Source organism: Hyperolius riggenbachi, chromosome 9 (assembly GCF_040937935.1).
Source record: "Hyperolius riggenbachi isolate aHypRig1 chromosome 9, aHypRig1.pri, whole genome shotgun sequence".
Lineage (NCBI taxonomy): Eukaryota > Metazoa > Chordata > Amphibia > Anura > Hyperoliidae > Hyperolius > Hyperolius riggenbachi.
In genome coordinates, this window is record NC_090654.1 from 276,090,583 (window position 1) to 276,111,536 (window position 20,954).

A 20,954-nucleotide genomic window follows, 5' to 3' on the forward strand; every position below is an offset into this window, starting at 1 on the left:
GACTTATCATTAGAGATGGCCCGAACGGTTTACCGGCGAATCGATTCGCGCGAACTTCGCTGGTTCGCGTTCGCAGTGAAGCGCAAACTATGCACATTTGTAATACCAATCACTGCATACCTACCTGTTCAGTGCACCTACCTACCTACGTAAGTGCACGCAGAGTTATGTACCAGTCACTGCACCTGTTCACGGTACCTGTATGTGTGTGTGACAGCTGCATATTTGTAATACCATTCACTGCATACCTACCTGTTCAGTGCACCTACCTACATTAACACACGCAGTGTTATATACCAGTCACTGTACCTGTTCACGGTACCTGTGTGTGCGACAGCTGCATATTTGTAATACCAATCACTGCATACCTACTTGTTCAGTGCACCTATCTACGTGAATGCACGCAGTATTATATAACAGTCACTGCACCTGTTCACGGTACCTGCGTGTGTGACAGCTGCACATTTGTAATACCAGTCACTGCATACCTGATCAGTGCACCTACCTATGTGACCGCACGCAGTGTTATATTGTATACCAGTCACTGCATACCTGTTCACAATACCTGTGTGTGTGACATGTCGGGCGTTTTGTCAATGTTTGTATAACTTGTTTAAAAATAAATATAAAATCAAAAATGTAAATGTAACGCTCCTGGGAAAATAGGAGGAGCTAAAATACAAACATACGCCTAACTGTGTGAGCTTGTTTTCCGAGGTTTTACAGTACTGGTTTAAACATGCAAATAAATGTGGACCAATTTATAAAAATATCAATTTAATATCGAATAAATATTACAATATCAAAACAATATAATATTGCACTTTTGATATAAAACAAAACTCATAAGGTCATTCTTATAATAAGCAATGAGCTGGATAATAATTTCAGTAAAACATCAAAATGTTATTATACTTATTCACCAATACAAAAGGCTTAAACCAATTAGCAGTCAACTCAAATACAGTGCAGAGTTATGACTCATCAAATATGGCCGTCGGCCCTGTTACTCAATTTACCACAGGGTCTCTGGAGACAAAATGGATGAATTGAACGACAACAAAATGGCTGTTATCAAAATCAAAATGGCTGCTATCAAAAACAAAATGGTGGCTATCAAAAACAAAATGGTGGCTATCAAAAACAAAATGGTGGCTATCAAAAATCAAAATTGCGCAGTCCAAAATCAAAAATGCGCTATCCAAAATAAACTGGCTGATGTCAGCTATACCATTCAATATAACAAATTTAGGATGACTCAGTGGATCTGACGACTGGGCGTTGCCCCACAATCGCTATGCAATCAACTATAAATGACAGGAATTTTCCCTCTGTCTACCCTTTAACCTCCGCTGGCCTGTGTTACTACACAGAGCAGGCGGGTAAAATACATATAATTTTGGAATAAAATATCTATTGAGTCGTCCTAAACTTGGTTAGGTGTGGCTTGCACATGCTGCGGCAAAGTATCAAAATATCTAGAGGAGGTAGCTTGAAGTATCTAGCGCTTTTATCCAAAACAAGTTATGGCATTCACAGTCAGCGATTCTTGAACGATTGATTGTGTTTATCTAAAGAAAAGATTCCCACTGAATGGGTTTTATCAAATATATGGAATGAGTAATTCCTGTGCACTGGAAGAACGCACTCCCTTTGGCTATAAATGACTATAAACTTAAGAAAGACAATCGTCAATAAATCAAAAGTTCAGATATTCGTGCTGTGATAAGCCATATGACTAAAAAGAAAAATCAGAACTGGGTTCAAGTATAGTCACCAAGATGGCCTCTGGGCGTGTTCCTCTTAGGCGTGGCTGTGTTCAGATGGCATGAATCCTCTATGTCCTGGTCTGCTCAGATCTCCTGATGGTCTGATTCTCCTCTATTCAATGACCCCTCTCATCTTATTCCCCTCACTACCTATGGTCCTGCCCAGGAGATTAAGTCTTCTAGCCTATCACTGGGCAGTGGGAGTGACCAATGGGAGCTTTCTGTGACTAATCTTTAACCCAAGTGTAATACTGGCTTTCACCCTTTGTAGGTGCTGTTGGCTAACTAATCACAGACTTACTGGGATATTTGGCAAACTAAAGACAAAAATCATGTTTTATTATACCCCAACAGTGAATAAATCAATGTTATAAACATTTCATATCTTATGGATAGCTGATCTGGATGGGATCACTGGTTATTATTCAGGATACAGTGACCTTTTCTACCATATTCAAGATAGATTTGATTTTATCCAAAATCATAGTGGCATATTGAAAACCACCATGGACCTCCTTATATAAAACATTGTTTTTGTTAGCATGGTTTTATATCTCTAACATTATTGTTTAATATACAACACTGGTAACCATATAACATTTCTATACCATTCTGGATATATTCATTCAGGGAATCTTTATATTAACACGTATACATTTTCAATAACATTTTCATATTGTTACTGGTTTGCCCAGCTATAAGAAAAATAAAGGTATTTCCTAAGCCTTGTGTTTGTGTCTGGACTTTGGAAACACAAATATTGCATAGAAACCTTGCATGGGTTTTGGTTTCACATTCAATGTAGCCAGGTTTGAGCCATTGTATACAGATATTAGTCCATTTTTAAACACACTATTGTCACTCAGACTCCTCTTGTTTGCTATCTTGTCAAGTGTTTTGACCTAAAACAAAGAATGGTCTGATATCATTGTTCCCAGTAAGGTGAATGGGATTACCCATTGCAAATAGCACATCAGCTGACTGCCTGTTGTTCAACATCTGACCTTCCTTTAGAGACACATACAAGTCAGCCTTGCATGGCAATATTACATCGCCATATTAAAATATGCTCTGCCTTTCTCAATGATCAATATGTTAACCTATAATCACCCTACATTAAGAAGTCTTTGTCTTCTGTAACCTAAGGAAAGGAAATTATTAGGTCTATGTGTATCTGATCATACACAGTTCAGTTTATCGGAAAAACGATATTCCGCCATATGGAAATCTCGACACATCCCCCTTTTCTTTTGGAATGTTCCAGTGTGTGATCATTTCAAAAGAACAACAAGGATTAATAATCGTTTTTCGTCTGCTTCATTCCCGTGGGAACACGTTGTGAATAACCTTTGTTTTGTATTGGTAATCCAAGTATGAAAGGGAAAAATGGACTTTAAAACATCGTCTTCATCACATTGAAGTTCATGTTTCACGCTTCAAGAAAAATAAACTTGGCAAATGATACTCCGGATGTAAACAAACAGGTTTCCTCTTGCTGCAAAGGTAGCAAACAGCAACTGTAACAGCGATGAACTGCTTTGGCCTTTGGTTCAAACAAAAGGATTTTCCGGATCTGCTTCAAGATTTGAACAACTCACTCCTGTGAGTATCTGGTGTGCAACAGATATCCAACTTGCATCTCCATCAAATGGACCCCGGATACATCAGCTCGTCATTCAACGACACATCGCGGGTTTAGGCTCATCTGGACCCTCTAGGATAGGAACATCTATCTGGTCATGATGAACTCCGCTGTATCCGGTAACATCACGGATGCTGGATCTGGCATCACACTTGGCTCGGCACTCTCCCCCAAGATTAGGACTGCGTAAAGGTTGGCAATCGTCAGGTGGGGCATCTTTGCGCCGGATTGGAATCTTTGTGTCCATATGGATTCTAGTAGAGATTAACACATCATTAGGTATACCTGTCAGGAGAAAAATAATTTGTTAGCACACATTTCCAGATTGCTCAATTCTCCGCAACTGTGAGCTAGGGTAACAAATACGCAGTTGATTAATATGTACCCATTTTTCAACAAAATCATCCCCCTTAGGGATTTTAACCTTGTAAACCACAGGAGACAATTTATCAGTGATTGGATATGGACCTTTCCATGAAGGGAGGAACTTCTTTTCCTTTACCTGGTCTCTGGCGAAATTGTACAGATACACCTTATCGTCAACCTGATACTCCTTTTGGGTAGTTTTGAGGTCATAATACGTTTTCGTACTGACTGCGGCTCTTTCGATGTTTCTTTGAGCAAATGCGAAGGCATGCTGGAGGTGTTTGCGTAAGTTCTCCACGTATTGATGTGCGGTAGTTGCATTCATCAAGTTATGATCTGTGGTTTTGTAAAGCAAATGCTGGGGTAACACCATCTTTCTACCTGTGAGCATCTCAAATGGAGAAAGCTTGGTTGCTGTGCTTGGAGTAGCTCTAATAGCCATAAGAACTAGTGGCAGCTTGACATCCCAGTCTTTACCTGATTCGCTAACAAATTTTTTCAGGATATTTACAATGGATTGATTGTAACGTTCCACTCCACCACTAGAGGCTGGTCGGTAAGCTATGTGTAGCTTCCGTTTTACCCCTAGGATTTCCCACATTTTGGTCATTACTTCACTGGTGAAGTGACTTCCGCGATCGGATTCGATGCGCTGTGGAAGACCAAATCGGGAAAATATGTGGTTAATGAGCAGTGATGCGCACACACTGGAACTGCATGTTTTACTTGGTAGACATTCTACCCATTTAGTGAACAGGCATGTTACGGTTAACATATACCGGTTTCCTTTTGAGGACGTTGTTACTGGACCAATAAAATCGATCTGGATGTCTGACCATGGCATAGCTATGCCTCTTTTCATCAGCGGTGCCCTGTGAGTGGGACCTTGTGGCTGGAATTGAGGGCATACCAAGCACCCTTGACAATATGTCCTGACATCCTGTAACATGTGTGGCCAGTAAGCGTAGTCTCTTAATAACTCATACGTTATTTTCTCTCCTCGATGACCAGCTGTCGGGGCATCATGAGCATGTTGCAACATCAAACCCCGATATGCTGCGGGTACTACCCATTGCGTAATACCATTTTTCGAGGTTCGTATCAGCAATCCATCCTGTAATGAAAATTGTGACACACCTTTCATCAGAATGCGTAATTCTTCGTTGTCACTGCAGTCTTCCACGGTGATGGGATAATCATGTGGACTTCCAATATGTTTATAAAACAAACCAATAACGGGATCCCCCTTTTGGCTCGCAATGAGATCCTCATTAGGAGAATCTTGACTCCACATTGCTACACTGGGTTGAGACTCCTTTTGGGCCTGCCCCCTAGTGGTGACATTTACTTCGATAGTTCCCATGAGGTCATTGATATCGAAGATCTCACCATCAATGGCTGCTTTCTTAGCGAGGGAATCTGCTAGATCGTTCCCATCTTTATCAGCGCCAGGGTGTTTCGAATGACCCCTTACCTTTTTCCAATAAATGGTAAGGTCGTGGGTATTAACCAGTTCATCAATTTTACAAAACAATTTACCATGTTTGACTGGCTTTTTGTTACTCCTTGTCATGCTAGTTCTTTTCCAACTGGGAAAATATTCCACAAAACTGTTCCGAACATACTCAGAATCTGTTATCAAAACAAACTCCTTAAGATCATGTTCGATAGCCATTTGTATAGCTTTATACACGGCAGCAAGTTCTGCGACCTGGCTACTTTTGGGACCAATTTTGTATCCCGCAGATATCTCCGGGAATATGTTATTCCATACGATACCGATACCTGCAACCAGCATCTTTTCATCTCCTTCTGTGTGAAAAGAACAGCCATCAACATATGCACATGGTAGTGATTTGCAGTACTCCTCTTCATAGGATTTATATGGAGATAAAGATTGCTCTTCCAGAAAATCGTTTTCTGGTGGCTCATCTTTATGTTCCACATGGGTGCAATCATGGAGTTCAGCTAATCCTTGAGCAACTGGGTTTGTAGTATCCTGTTTATATTTGATTTCCAGTGGCCATCCCATTAGGGACATTGTCCATGCAGTTATCCTACTGTTTGACAGGTTACCTTCTTTTATTTGATCACTTTGTAAATATTGTAGTGATTGGTGTGCAGTTTCTACAATGATCTTCTGGATGATTGAAGGAACTGTGTACTGGGCGGATAATACCTTTCTTTTCCAGGTTCTTAACGATTTCCGATAATGATTCATAGGCTGCTAGCGGAAGTCGATATTGTTTGATAAACACAGGGGGTGCATCTGGATCAGTCAGGATTCTCGTAACATGCAGGTTAGTTTCCCCACAGTCATAAGAGTCCTTGGCAAACATGTCCTGGAAATCCCAGAATAGTTGCCTTAGCTGCTGTCGTTCTGATTCACTAGAACATCCATCAGCTATAGAGAGCTGTTCTTCCACCCGTTCCTGAAATTCTGGGAAAATCTCAGGTTGACCTACCTCATAAGCTTCTTCAAGCCTATTAGTTAAGTCATTTGGGGTGTAACATGCTTGATCCTTACCCTGCTGGAGTGTTTGATACTCACTTTCATTGATCTCATGGTTAAAAATCAATGATGTTCCCTCGACATGACATGTACCTTCCTCAGGACTGAAAGGATAAACAGAGTGTATGCTGAACAATCCTTCAGGTGTTGAGAAATATTGTTGGTCCACTATTTGTTCTTCTGTCAAATATTCATCAGGTATTAATCCAATGACTTCATTTTGGAATCCAAAAGTGTAATATTCTGAGTCAATGGCTAAGCCAATCATTGTATCCTCCTGTAACGTGATACTATGAGGGCTCATGTTTTGCATGACCATATATAATGGTTCCTGATGAATATTTATTAGGGGAATTGGTTTTACCTTCAACCCCAATTGTTGCATCCGATTGGATAAACAAATCAATGCATCTGCATTTCTCATCTTTTGACCCTTCTTTACTCGAATGGGTAAAAGAAATGATTTGCAACCTTCAGGGATTTTTACTTTTTCAGCGACAGTGATATCCACTGCATATGGTATCCGCTGTCCCCATCTCAGGGCTTGTTCTCTATCCTGGAATTCCTCTGGGTTTCCGGATAATTTGGACCACAGAACATTATTGACCAGATCAACCTGTATGGCAAATCGGTGAATAATGTCGTTTCCTAAGTACATTTGGTACTGTGGTTCCTTTAACACACTGAAGACATGTTTTGTAGATTTGTTTCCTAGAGACACAGATAAGATGCATTTTGCAATTACATTATGACTCTGGTTATCGTTATCCAGATCGTGGATCCATTCCTGTGTAGAGATAAATTTGATTACCTGAGGGTCGGTAACCTGCTTCAACAGTCCTAGGCTTATGTAGCTGGCCTCAGATTTGAGGTCCAACTTGGCATATTTTACCCGAGCAATATCATCTACCTGCACGGGAACCAGCACAGTATCATTGATTTTCTCGATTTCAACCAATGCCTGTGTATGCTTGGTTATGCCTGCCACTTCCTGGTTTCCCCCTTTAAAGGAAATAGTTAACACATCCTCTTCAAGGACTATCTTTTCAATCTTATCCTTTCGGATATTTATGATGTGAAAAGCAGTGTTAGCATTTTCCTCGGGTTTACCGTTTTTCAGGATCGTGACTTCTGGTATCTGACTGTTCCGGAAATGGATTTCAACAGAGTTAGGCCTTTCCTCAATCGTATGGCAGCTGCGTTGCGACTGTGCATTGCTGGAGCGCTCAAAATCAATTGGAGTATTGACTTGAGCCCATATTGCTTCATTTATGAAGTCAATTATGGAATTTAGTCGTTTGAGCAGATCGATTCCAATGATCAATCTATCATATGGAAGATCAACAATCAAAGTCGGATGTTTAATGATCTTTTTACCGATCTTATATGTCAGCCAGGATGTGCCTTTTACTTGTAAACTATTACCACCAACGCTTATTAGCGCACCGTCAAAGGCTTTTAATCTTGGCTTCCTTTGTGATGAATCCAAGATCTGCTGGTAATAGTTAAAAGACAGAATAGTAACCTGGGAACCGGTATCCAGTAAACCTGGGATCGGTCCGATACATCCATCTTGTAGATGGGTATCGATAAAATACCGGCCATCTACCTGTTCAAGATTGCAAAGAAAATTGGAATGTTTTTCCATTTGTTGCCTCAGAGAATGATCTCTCTGCAGCGTCAGGGTATTAGGAACTTGTTCCTCCTGATTCTGCCTGCAAGGCATTTGGGTTCCCATGGATTCTACCAATGGGACAATCTGAACAGAGGGTACTTCACGCTCTGGCTCAAATGACATAATATCACCCATTTGTGGTGAAATATCAAGAACATTAGACTTCCCTTCCTCGACCTGGGGTAGGTCGGTACATTGTACATCATTTTCATTACTCGTATTTAGTATTGCCATATCCATTTCCGTATAGTGATTTGTCTCGGTTTCCTTTAATTGGCAGAGCTGGGCCCTGCCTCCCCAGCTAAAAAATCCTCATGCTGTCTTCCTGCAGATCCCTGAGCCAACTTACCCATCATGTCACTCAATTTGTTCACTTGATCAACAAGCTGATCAAACCTATTAGGTCGGCGAGGGTTCTGGTTCCTGGGATCATATCTGTTCCCTGCGGGTGATCCACTCCTAGGTGAGTTAGGTGGTGATCTACCCCTAGGTGAATTAGGTGGGTGCTGTCTCCTTTCCCACTGCTGCCTGGGTCGGTTATCCCATTGTCTATATCTTTGGGGTCGTCTGTACCCCTGGGGTTCTCTATATCCCTGGTAACCTCTATACCTTTGACTACCCTGGTTTCCTTGGTAACCCTGGTATCCTTGATACCTGCGATTGAACCGAGGACGGTAGACCTGGTTCTCAGAACCTGAGCTATCCCTATCTGACCCTTTAGGATTTTGTGGTCTGTTTTGATTAGGGTTTTGTTGCTGTCTTTGGCCCTGCTGGATAGGTACTTTTGCAGGAGGTATTTTCTTCTGTTGGGATTCAAGGTTTAGGTCCGCTTTCACTTTGGTTTCTTCTACTCTGTGCTCTGGGTACTTTCTGGTGTTCCTCCCACTTACGTTGGAACTCCCACTGATATTGAACAGCAGTGTCGCTGAGGTAACCATTTTCTCTAGGGAGTTTCCGAAGTCTAACTCATTGGCCATGCTTAACTTTATTTGGGTAGGCAATGCATCGTAATATGCCTGTTTAAAATCAAGAGACTCCCAGTTAGGATTCCGATATGCCAAACTGTAAGAGTTTTTTAGCACAGAAAGGAATTCTCGGGGGCTTTGATCGGGTCGACAAGTAAGTCGATACACATCTCGTTTTGCTTCTGAGATAGTGCGATACGGCCCAAACTCAAGCTTCACTTCGTGTGAAACTTCTTGCCATCTAATGATACCCCGCTCCTTAAATGAGGTGAAATAGTGGCGGTATCTGTCATCAAAAACCCATGGGAGAAATCTGATTTTGTCTGCTTCAGACAGATTTAAAGAGTCCATAGTGGATTCATACAACTCCATGTGGGATGCTATTTGCGCTGAACCCTTTTTAGTGAACTTTGGCACAGCGGTGTTTAAGAATTTTATGATGCTGGCCGAGCTCTGTTTTTCTTGGGGGTACTGATTATTTCCCCTATTTGACTCCCACCTATACGTACCTTTCCCCCTTCTTGGGATAGGGCTGGATTCTCGCTTTCTCTCATCAGCCTCCAATTCATCTGAATCAATATCAGCAAGGGAGTCGTGACCTTTATGGGAATCATCATGCCTAGGGGCCCTCATTTGCATATCTCTCTCTGGAGAGGAATCCAAATGTTGATCTTTAGGGACCCTTGTACTGTCATCGATTATGGTATTCATAGTCTTACATACCGTCTCCATACGATCCAACATGCCTTGCCATTTTAGGTCATATGGAATGAGTATTGGCGGGCAAGGGCTGGATGATCTATCGAGTCTACCTGCCTGTTGGATTTTGAAGTACTGCTGTTGTAGTTCTTCAAAATCCTGTTTAAGTCTGCGATGCGCTTCACGATTCCGTTCGGCGTCTCTTTCCAGACTTTTGATCGCTACCTCCCTGTCTGAAATATTAATCATTAATTGGTCTCTATCAGCCCTTATAATTTGAAGATCTGATTCCACATCCCGTAACTGGGAGTTCAATGATTGGACGTCTCCCTCTGTTCCTTGCAATTGGGATCTCAACTGTACAATCTCTTTTTTTCTAGACTGTGCAAGGATATCTACCTCTAATAACCCATATAGAACAGAGGGTAGGGCGCCTAACAACCTCTTCTTCAGTTCGGAATCCGAGGTTATTGTGGTCATACATGAAAGATAATGATCCACCAGACCCTTAGATTGAAATATATGATCAGCTTCCTGTTTTATACTTTTCCTCATTCTGCTTATCCATTCATCTACTTCCTCATTATATTTCAGTTGTATAAATATAAATTCCACAATTTTTCGGAACGTCTGTTCCAAATGCAGTTCTGAATCACTACCTGTAGCACTCATGATTCAATAGCCAATGCAGTAAAACCAGCTTAATAAAACGTTTTTACACTGTTTAAACCAGTAATGGAAAGTAAACGGATCTCGCTGGGGCCTCCAATTTTATGTCGGGCGTTTTGTCAATGTTTGTATAACTTGTTTAAAAATAAATATAAAATCAAAAATGTAAATGTAACGCTCCTGGGAAAATAGGAGGAGCTAAAATACAAACATACGCCTAACTGTGTGAGCTTGTTTTCCGAGGTTTTACAGTACTGGTTTAAACATGCAAATAAATGTGGACCAATTTATAAAAATATCAATTTAATATCGAATAAATATTACAATATCAAAACAATATAATATTGCACTTTTGATATAAAACAAAACTCATAAGGTCATTCTTATAATAAGCAATGAGCTGGATAATAATTTCAGTAAAACATCAAAATGTTATTATACTTATTCACCAATACAAAAGGCTTAAACCAATTAGCAGTCAACTCAAATACAGTGCAGAGTTATGACTCATCAAATATGGCCGTCGGCCCTGTTACTCAATTTACCACAGGGTCTCTGGAGACAAAATGGATGAATTGAACGACAACAAAATGGCTGTTATCAAAATCAAAATGGCTGCTATCAAAAACAAAATGGTGGCTATCAAAAACAAAATGGTGGCTATCAAAAACAAAATGGTGGCTATCAAAAATCAAAATTGCGCAGTCCAAAATCAAAAATGCGCTATCCAAAATAAACTGGCTGATGTCAGCTATACCATTCAATATAACAAATTTAGGATGACTCAGTGGATCTGACGACTGGGCGTTGCCCCACAATCGCTATGCAATCAACTATAAATGACAGGAATTTTCCCTCTGTCTACCCTTTAACCTCCGCTGGCCTGTGTTACTACACAGAGCAGGCGGGTAAAATACATATAATTTTGGAATAAAATATCTATTGAGTCGTCCTAAACTTGGTTAGGTGTGGCTTGCACATGCTGCGGCAAAGTATCAAAATATCTAGAGGAGGTAGCTTGAAGTATCTAGCGCTTTTATCCAAAACAAGTTATGGCATTCACAGTCAGCGATTCTTGAACGATTGATTGTGTTTATCTAAAGAAAAGATTCCCACTGAATGGGTTTTATCAAATATATGGAATGAGTAATTCCTGTGCACTGGAAGAACGCACTCCCTTTGGCTATAAATGACTATAAACTTAAGAAAGACAATCGTCAATAAATCAAAAGTTCAGATATTCGTGCTGTGATAAGCCATATGACTAAAAAGAAAAATCAGAACTGGGTTCAAGTATAGTCACCAAGATGGCCTCTGGGCGTGTTCCTCTTAGGCGTGGCTGTGTTCAGATGGCATGAATCCTCTATGTCCTGGTCTGCTCAGATCTCCTGATGGTCTGATTCTCCTCTATTCAATGACCCCTCTCATCTTATTCCCCTCACTACCTATGGTCCTGCCCAGGAGATTAAGTCTTCTAGCCTATCACTGGGCAGTGGGAGTGACCAATGGGAGCTTTCTGTGACTAATCTTTAACCCAAGTGTAATACTGGCTTTCACCCTTTGTAGGTGCTGTTGGCTAACTAATCACAGACTTACTGGGATATTTGGCAAACTAAAGACAAAAATCATGTTTTATTATACCCCAACAGTGAATAAATCAATGTTATAAACATTTCATATCTTATGGATAGCTGATCTGGATGGGATCACTGGTTATTATTCAGGATACAGTGACCTTTTCTACCATATTCAAGATAGATTTGATTTTATCCAAAATCATAGTGGCATATTGAAAACCACCATGGACCTCCTTATATAAAACATTGTTTTTGTTAGCATGGTTTTATATCTCTAACATTATTGTTTAATATACAACACTGGTAACCATATAACATTTCTATACCATTCTGGATATATTCATTCAGGGAATCTTTATATTAACACGTATACATTTTCAATAACATTTTCATATTGTTACTGGTTTGCCCAGCTATAAGAAAAATAAAGGTATTTCCTAAGCCTTGTGTTTGTGTCTGGACTTTGGAAACACAAATATTGCATAGAAACCTTGCATGGGTTTTGGTTTCACATTCAATGTAGCCAGGTTTGAGCCATTGTATACAGATATTAGTCCATTTTTAAACACACTATTGTCACTCAGACTCCTCTTGTTTGCTATCTTGTCAAGTGTTTTGACCTAAAACAAAGAATGGTCTGATATCATTGTTCCCAGTAAGGTGAATGGGAATACCCATTGCAAATAGCACATCAGCTGACTGCCTGTTGTTCAACATCTGACCTTCCTTTAGAGACACATACAAGTCAGCCTTGCATGGCAATATTACATCGCCATATTAAAATATGCTCTGCCTTTCTCAATGATCAATGTATATGTTAACCTATAATCACCCTACATTAAGAAGTCTTTGTCTTCTGTAACCTAAGGAAAGGAAATTATTAGGTCTATGTGTATCTGATCATACACAGTTCAGTTTATCGGAAAAACGATATTCCGCCATATGGAAATCTCGACAGACAGCTACACATTTGTAATATTAGTCATTGCATAATTGTTCACAGTACCTGTGTGACCGCACGCTGTTGAATATACCAGTCCGTGCATACCTGTTAACTGCACCTTTGTGAAAGCTGCACATTGTATTGTAATACCAGTCACTGCATACCTTTCACTGCACCTGTGTGACTGCACATTGTATTAGTCAGGTCAGTGCATACCTTTCACTTAATCCCCCCCCGATTTGGACAAAACAAGAGGCAGAGGCAGACCAAGAGGCAGGACACCCGGCAGGTCTGTTCGAGGTCTTGCTGACGTGATTTCGTGCGGCCCTGGACCAAAGTACAGTGCTCAGAAGAAGGCACGTCCCATCAACTCCCAAGATTGTCAGGATGTGGTTGACTATTTAACACAGAACACCTCATCTTCTGCAGCCACTAGCGCTACTACAAGCACCACATCCACTGCATTTGACACTTCGCAGGAGTTATTTGGTGAGGAATTCTCAGATTCACAGCCATTATTGTTACAACAAGATGAAGGCGCTAAGTAAGTTACACCAACTCATATGTCTGAGTTAGGCGACACTATGGACATAAGGTGTGAGGAGGAGGATGATGAGGTACCTGCTGTTGGTGCAGTTTTGGAGATGTCTGATGCAAGCGAAGCTGGGGAGGATGATTATGATGATGCTGATTATCAGGCATGTGCTTAAATTCGGCTAAGGGTGATCCGGATAGTTCTATCCGAATTTCACCCAGTAATGCTGTTCGAGGGGGAGCGGGGGGGGTCAATCTTACCTGTCTGACGTCTTCTTAGGTATGTCCCTCAGTGCCTCCCACGATGCGTTCCACGTGGCGGTCACGTGACTACAAACACTTCCTCCTTCCCGGTTGAAGGAGGAATTGTTTGTAATCACCTTACGCGCGTGGAACGCATTGTGGGAGGCGCCGAGGGACATACATAAGAAGACGTCAGACGGGTAAGATTGACCCCCCCGCTCCCCAGCACAGCATTACTGGGTGGAATCCGGATAGAACTATCTGGATCACCCTTAGCCGAATTTAAGCCCATGCCTGCTGATTATGATGATACGGATCTCACGTGGGTTCCCAATAGAGGAGATGAACATGGGAACAGTTCAGAGGGGGAGTCAGAGAGGAGTAGGAGGAGACGAGTTCCTGAAAGCAGCAGGGGAAGCTCGTCATCAGAAACAGCTGGTGGCAGTGTCCGGTGCCATGTATCGCCACCTATGGACAGCCAGCCAACATGCCCTTCAACGTCAGCTGCTGATGCCACCATAGTGCCCTCACCCCTGGGCTCAGCGGTGTGGAAATTTTTTTGTGTGTCTACCTCAGATCAGAACAATGCCATCTGTTCTCTCTGCCACCAAAAATTGAGCCTTGGAAAGGGCAACACCCACGTAGGGACAACTGCCTTACGAAGGCACCTGCAGAAAAGGCACAAACTGCAATGGGAAGACCACCTGAGGAAAAGCAGCACACAAAAGCAAAGCCACCCTCCTTCTCCTCTTCCTCCTTTAGGTGCATCATTTTCAGCCGCTTTCCCCCTTTGCACCTTCACAACCACAGCCACCCTCCTCCACTCCGCCTCTCACCTTGAGCGGTTCCTGCTTCTCTGCCCACATCAGCAGCCAGGTGTTCGTGAGGGAAATCTTTGAGCGAAAGAAGCCAATGTCTGCCAGTCACCCCCTTGCCCGGCATCTGACAGCTGGCTTGGCGGAACTGTTAGCTCGCCAGCTGTTACCATACCAGCTGGTGGACTCTGAGGCCTTCCAAAAATGTGTGGCCATTGGGACACCGCAGTGGAAGATACCAGGCCACAATTATTTCTCAAAAAAGGCGATACCTAAACTTTACCGTGAAGTTGAAAGGCAAGTGATGTCATCTCTGGCACACAGCATTGGGTCAAGGGTCCATCTGACCACGGATGCCTGGTCTGCCAAGCAGGGCCGGGCCGAGGCATAGGCTGGAGAGGCTCCAGCCTCAGGGCGCAGTGTAGGAGGGGGTGCAGAATTCATTCAGCTGTCATTCCTAATTGTGTTTGAAGCAGAAAGAAATAAGAAAAGGGGATACATGGCAGTGACTGCAAGCCATATAACTAGATATTAAGGTGTTGGGGAGGTTGTGGGCGCTGGGGCCCTCTTAGTCTAATAGCAATCAGTGTGTGATGGCTGGGGTGGCAGGGATGGAGGGACGCACTTTGGTGTCTCAGCCTTGGGTGCTGGAGGACCTTGTCCCGGCTCTGCTGCCAAGCACGGTCAGGGCAGGTATATTACTTACACAGCCCATTGGGTCAACCTGGTGACCGCTGGCAAGCAGGGAGTACGTGGCTGTGCAGCGGAGCTAGTTGTGACACCTCCACGGCTTGCAGGCAGGCCTCCTGCCACCTCCTCTCCTTCTCCTACTCCTCCTGCTACATCCTCTTCGCTGTCGTCCTCCTCCTCCTTGGCTGAGTGGCAGTACAACTTTACTGGTGCTGCGATCTGCTCTCCAGCTACACAGCCCCAGCTCCCCAGGGCCTATGCTGCATGCCAGGTACGACGGTGTCACGACATCTTAGACATGTCTTGCCTCAAAGCCGAGAGTCACACTGTAGAAGCTCTCCTAGCTGCTCTTAACAAACAGGTGGATCAGTGGCTGACCTCGCACCAACTGGAGATTGGCAACGTGGTGTGTGACAACGGTAGCAATCTCATTTCAGCTTTGAATTTGGGAAAGTTGACACATGTACCCTGTATGGCACATGTGCTGAATCTAATAATTCAGAGATTTGTGTGTAAGTACCCAGGTTTACAGGACGTCCTGAAGCAGTCCAGGAAGTTGTGTGGGAATTTCAGGCGGTCTTACACGGCCATGGCACGCTTGGCCAATATTCAGCGGGGAAAGAACTTGCCGGGGAGACGCTTGGTTTGCGATAGCCCGACTTGCTGGAATTCAACCCCCCCTTATGCTTAACCATCTGCTACAACAGGAGAAAGCCATCAACCAGTATCTCTACAACTATAGTAGAAGGACACACTCTGGGGAGATGGGGATGTTCTGGCCGAAGTACTGGACACTTATGCGAAATGCCTGCAGGCTCATGCGGCCGTTTGAGGAGGAGACAAACCTGGTGAATCGCAGTGCAGGTGCCATCAGCGACTTGATCCCATATGCAGGGCCGGCCTTAGGTTTCACAGCGCCCTGAGCATAACCAGATTTTGGCGCCCCCCCCCCCCCCCAATTCATCCTCTTTGCGTGTGAGCGCACCACACACATACACTAATGGGGCTGCCCCAGTATAGATTAGATAGGTAGCTGCCCCCAGTATAGATTAGATAGGTAGCTGCCCCCAGTATAGATTAGATAGGTAGCTGCCCCCAGTATAGATTAGATAGGTAGCTGCCCCCAGTATAGATTAGATAGGTAGCTGCCCCCAGTATAGATTAGATAGGTAGCTGCCCCCAGTATAGGTTAGATTGGTAGCTGCCCCCAGTATAGGTTAGATAGGTAGCTGCCCCCAGTATAGATTAGATAGGTTGCTGCCCCCAGTATAGATTAGATAGGTAGCTGCCCCCAGTATAGATTAGATAGGTTGCTGCCCCAGTATAGATTAGATAGGTTGCTGCCCCCAGTATAGATTAGATAGGTTACTGCCATAGCCGGCCTTTGACCTGTGCGACCAGAGCGGTCGCTCAGGGCGCCGGCTTCCAAGGGGGCGCCTAATAGCTGGTTACCTATACTGAGGGCACCTACACCTGATTACCTATACTGGGGGCACCTATAGCTGGCTACCTTTACTGAGGGCACCAACACATGGCTACCTATACTGGAGGCACCTACTCCTGGCTACCTAAGGGGGCGATGGAGACCTTCAACTGACTTCCTATACTGGGGGCACCTATGCTTGGCAACCTATATTGAGGGCACCTACACATGAGATCGGGGGGGGGGGGGTGCACTGCGGCCATAACGTGTGGTGCAAATTGTCCGTGCTTTGCCATCATTCTAAATAAAGTGTGTGTGTGGGGGGGGGGGGGGGTGGAAGCTAACTGTCCCACTGATTGTTTTTATTAATATTCCTGAAAGGTTCTAGCCTTCATTTTTAAGTATATTCAGGATAATGCACTCTTTCCATCCATTTGTGGTTATTAATAGTATTTTTCCTATTATACATACTGTATGTGACGTATCACAGAGATCTGAGCATTTGGCGTGATGTGTCATGACGTCAAAAAGGTTGGGAACAACTGTCCTAGGAGATATCTCAGGAGAAAAGGTGAATTGCATATGGGCCTGTGTGTGTGAGTGCGTGTGCGCGTGCGCATGCGTGAAGAGGCTTAAGGGAGGCACAAAAATCAGGTTTCGCTCAGGGCGCTGTGAAACCTAAGGCCGGCCCTGGTTACTGCCCCCAGTATAGATTAGATAGGTAGCTGCCCCCAGTATAGATTAGATAGGTAGCTGCCCCCAGTATAGGTTAGATAGGTAGCTGCCCCCAGTATAGATTAGATAGGTTGCTGCCCCCAGTATAGATTATATAGGTTGCTGCCCCCAGTATAGATTAGATAGGTAGCTGCCCCCAGTATAGATTAGATAGGTAGCTGCCCCCAGTATAGGTTAGATAGGTAGCTGCCCCCAGTATAGGTTAGATAGGTAGCTGCCCCCAGTATAGATTAGATAGGTAGCTGCCCCCAGTATAGATTAGATAGGTAGCTGCCCCCAGTATAGATTAGATAGGTAGCTGTCCCCACTATTGGCTAGATAGGTAGGTGCCCCTCCCCCTCATAGTGGAGGGGGAGCCGCGGGGAGGGCAGCCCGACCTCTCCCTCCCTTCCTCTCCGGGCCGCCCTCCGTGCTCAGCCCTCCAATGCAGACTGCAGTGCAAAGAACAACTCACCTCCCTGGTTCCGATCGCCGGCGCCTCTCACTTGCCGCTGGTCTCCTCTTCTACATTGTCACTGATGCACACTAAGCTTCCTGTTAAGCAGGAAGTTTAGTGTGCATCAGTTCAGTGACAATGTAGAAGAGGAGAACAGGGTATCGGTTGAAAAGGGCGCCTGAGCTGCCTGTATGAAAAGGGCGCCGCCATAGACATCAATGTTATTTCTGGAAATATGGGTTACAAGGTGTAGAAAAGGGCGCCCGAGTTTTGATATGGGCTACACCAGGCGCCTTTTTTGTAGCCGAAGTTTTTATATGGGCTACAAGCGCTGGAAGCCGAATTATTTCATTCCCCCACTATCCATGGCGGCCTGGAGGGGAAATAGTAATTAACACATCCCGGAGTTTTTTTGTAGCCAAAGTTTTTATATGGGCTACACCAGGCGCCTTTTTTGTAGCCGAAGTTTGTATGGGCTACACCAGGCGCCTTTTTTTTGTAGCCGAAATTGGTATATATGGGCTCCACCAGGCGCCCTTTTTCACAGGCGCCCTTTTCATATAAACCCCCTTTCAGGTGTTAGACCCCTTGAAACATCTTTTCCATCACTTTTGTGGCCAGCATAAATGTTTGTAGTTTTCAAAGTTCGCCTCCCCATTGAAGTCTATTGCGGTTCGCGAAGGTTCGCAAGAAACCAAACTTTTGCGGAAGTTCGCGTTCGAGGTTCACGAACCAAAAATCGAAGGTTCGAACCTCGAGCCATCTCTGCTTATCATGTCTTAGCTGTCCTCTGCAAATTCTTCAATCCCATCTGCAGTTCTTCCTCTGCCAGTCAAAGGTAGGGATGGTCCGAAATGGTTCTGCCAAAATTCCAATTTCCATCAATGCCAATTTCCATTTTTTTAGTTTTTTATTTTCAGAGATTCCGTTTTTCCAATTTTGGATTTTCCATTTTTCCCATTTCTGATTTTGCGATTTTCTGTTTTCCGATTTTCAAGGAGTATTTTATTAGTTATGTCTCTTCCTTCTTGGGGGTGGTTTTCCCAGAGGTGTGGGCGCCTGGAGGCTTGCCTGCGGTGTGTTTGCTCCCAGGACGTGCAATTTGCACCAACAGGTAAGTAAAATTCGCAAAGGTAGGGAATCTGTCCTTTAGGGGGGCAGCATGGGTGGTCCACATCTGGGGGGGTGTACCAGCCATGTTCTCTCACTCCCCCCTTCCTGAGGGGCAGTTGCGGCGCTCCCAGGCAATGCATGCCTTGTGGGGGTGTCTGCACTGCCCTTCATTTCTTGGGGGTACAAGAAGGCCTACACACGGCACCCCTGTTGAGATTCAATGTATATTGCGTGGGCCAATTCCTGCAGGAAGAGCAGATGGATAGTTTTAGATGCTGCATATTCTGGTAGGCAGGGCCGGCCCTAGACTTTTTGCCGCCTGAGGCAAATTAATTTAAAAAATTGACGCCCCCCCCCCACGGGGGCCGCCGAACCGGAGGGTTGGACCCCCCCCCCTCCCTCGCCTGGGTCCCACGATCTGCGCTTCCCTCCAGCTGTAATAGGAAGCTGCCGATGCCCAACAGTAAGAGGCACGGACGGGGAGGGCTCACCTTATCCGCGTTCCAGTGTGCGCTCCACTGACGTCACTTCCTGCATCGCCGCCCACTGTATTGTAAGTGGACGGCGATGCAGGAAGTGACGTCAGTGGAGTGCACGCTGGAACGCGGATAAGGTGAGTCCTCCCCGCCCGTACCTCTTACGATTGAGCATCGGCTGCTTCCTATTACAGCTGGAGGGGAGCTCAGATCGGGTGCCGCCCCTAGAAGTTTGCCGCCTGAGGCAAATGTTTCACCCCGTCTCATGAGCGGGCCGGCCCTGCTGGTAGGCGAATGCAACACGCAAATGCTTTGCCATTTTCATTAGTCAATTAGCTTGAGGCAGCCAGTATACTATACAGTAGAAGTCAGATGTTGACTGGTCATAGCACACATCCCTTTCTCTTGTGTAGCATGTATTTTTTAGTTATATTTTGCATCAGAGAATGCAAAAAAAAATGAAGAAAAAAAATCATAAAAACAGAACCTGGAAAAACAAAAATCGTAAAAAAGGAAAATCGGTCTTGTGATTGGTCTAAAATGACCGCGATGATCCGATTTGTGCAGAACAATTCTGCAGTCTCTGATTGGTCCAATGCTTCCCAGCTCTGTGATTGGGCTAAAATTACAGAGTTGCGGTAAACCACACCACACCTAAAGCTTTTATTGATCGCGCGCAAAGTTTAGCGCTGCGCGCGAAACGTCGCACCGGGTGTGATTAAAACGTCGCACCGGCTGCGCCTAAACCGTTGCACGGTGCGTGCAACGTTTCGGGCGCACCCGGTGCCACGTTCTAGACGCACCCGGTGCGCCATTTCGCACACACCGTGCAGCGCTAAATTTTGCGCATGATCAATAAAAACTTTAGGTGTGCTAACTGAGTTAGCACCCTTTTGTGAATCGAGCCCATAGTCTGTTACTCTGTGCCTCTACTGATAGGAAACTAGCTGCAGTGTGTGCTGATCTCTGCTACCACCAGTATGTGCAGTATAAGCTGTTACTCTGTGCCTCTACTGATAGGAAACTAGCTGCAGTGTGTGCTGATCTCTGCTACCCCCAGTATGTGCAGTATAAGCTGTTACTCTGTGCATGTACTGATAGGAAACTAGCTGCAGTGTGTGCTGATCTCTGCTACCTCCAGTATGTACAGTATAAGCTGTTACTCTGTGCCTCTACTGATAGGAAACTAGCTGCAGTGTGTGCTGATCTCTGCTACCACCCGTATGTGCAGTATAAGCTATTACTCTGTGCCTCTACTGATAGGAAACTAGCTGCAGTGTGTGCTGATCTCTGCTACCACCAGTATGTGCAGTATAAGCTGTTACTCTGTGCATGTACTGATAGGAAACTAGCTGCAGTGTGTGCTGATCTCTGCTACCTCCAGTATGTACAGTATAAGCTGTTACTCTGTGCCTCTACTGATAGGAAACTAGCTGCAGTGTGTGCTGATCTCTGCTATCACCGGTATGTGCAGTATAAGCTGTTACTCTGTGCCTCTACTGATAGGAAACTAGCTGCAGTGTGTGCTGATCTCTGCTACCACCAGTATGTGCAGTATAAGCTGTTACCCTGTGCATGTACTAATAGGAAACTAGCTGCAGTGTGTGCTGATCTCTGCTACCTCCAGTATTATTATTATTATTATTATTTATTAGATTTATATAGCGGCAGC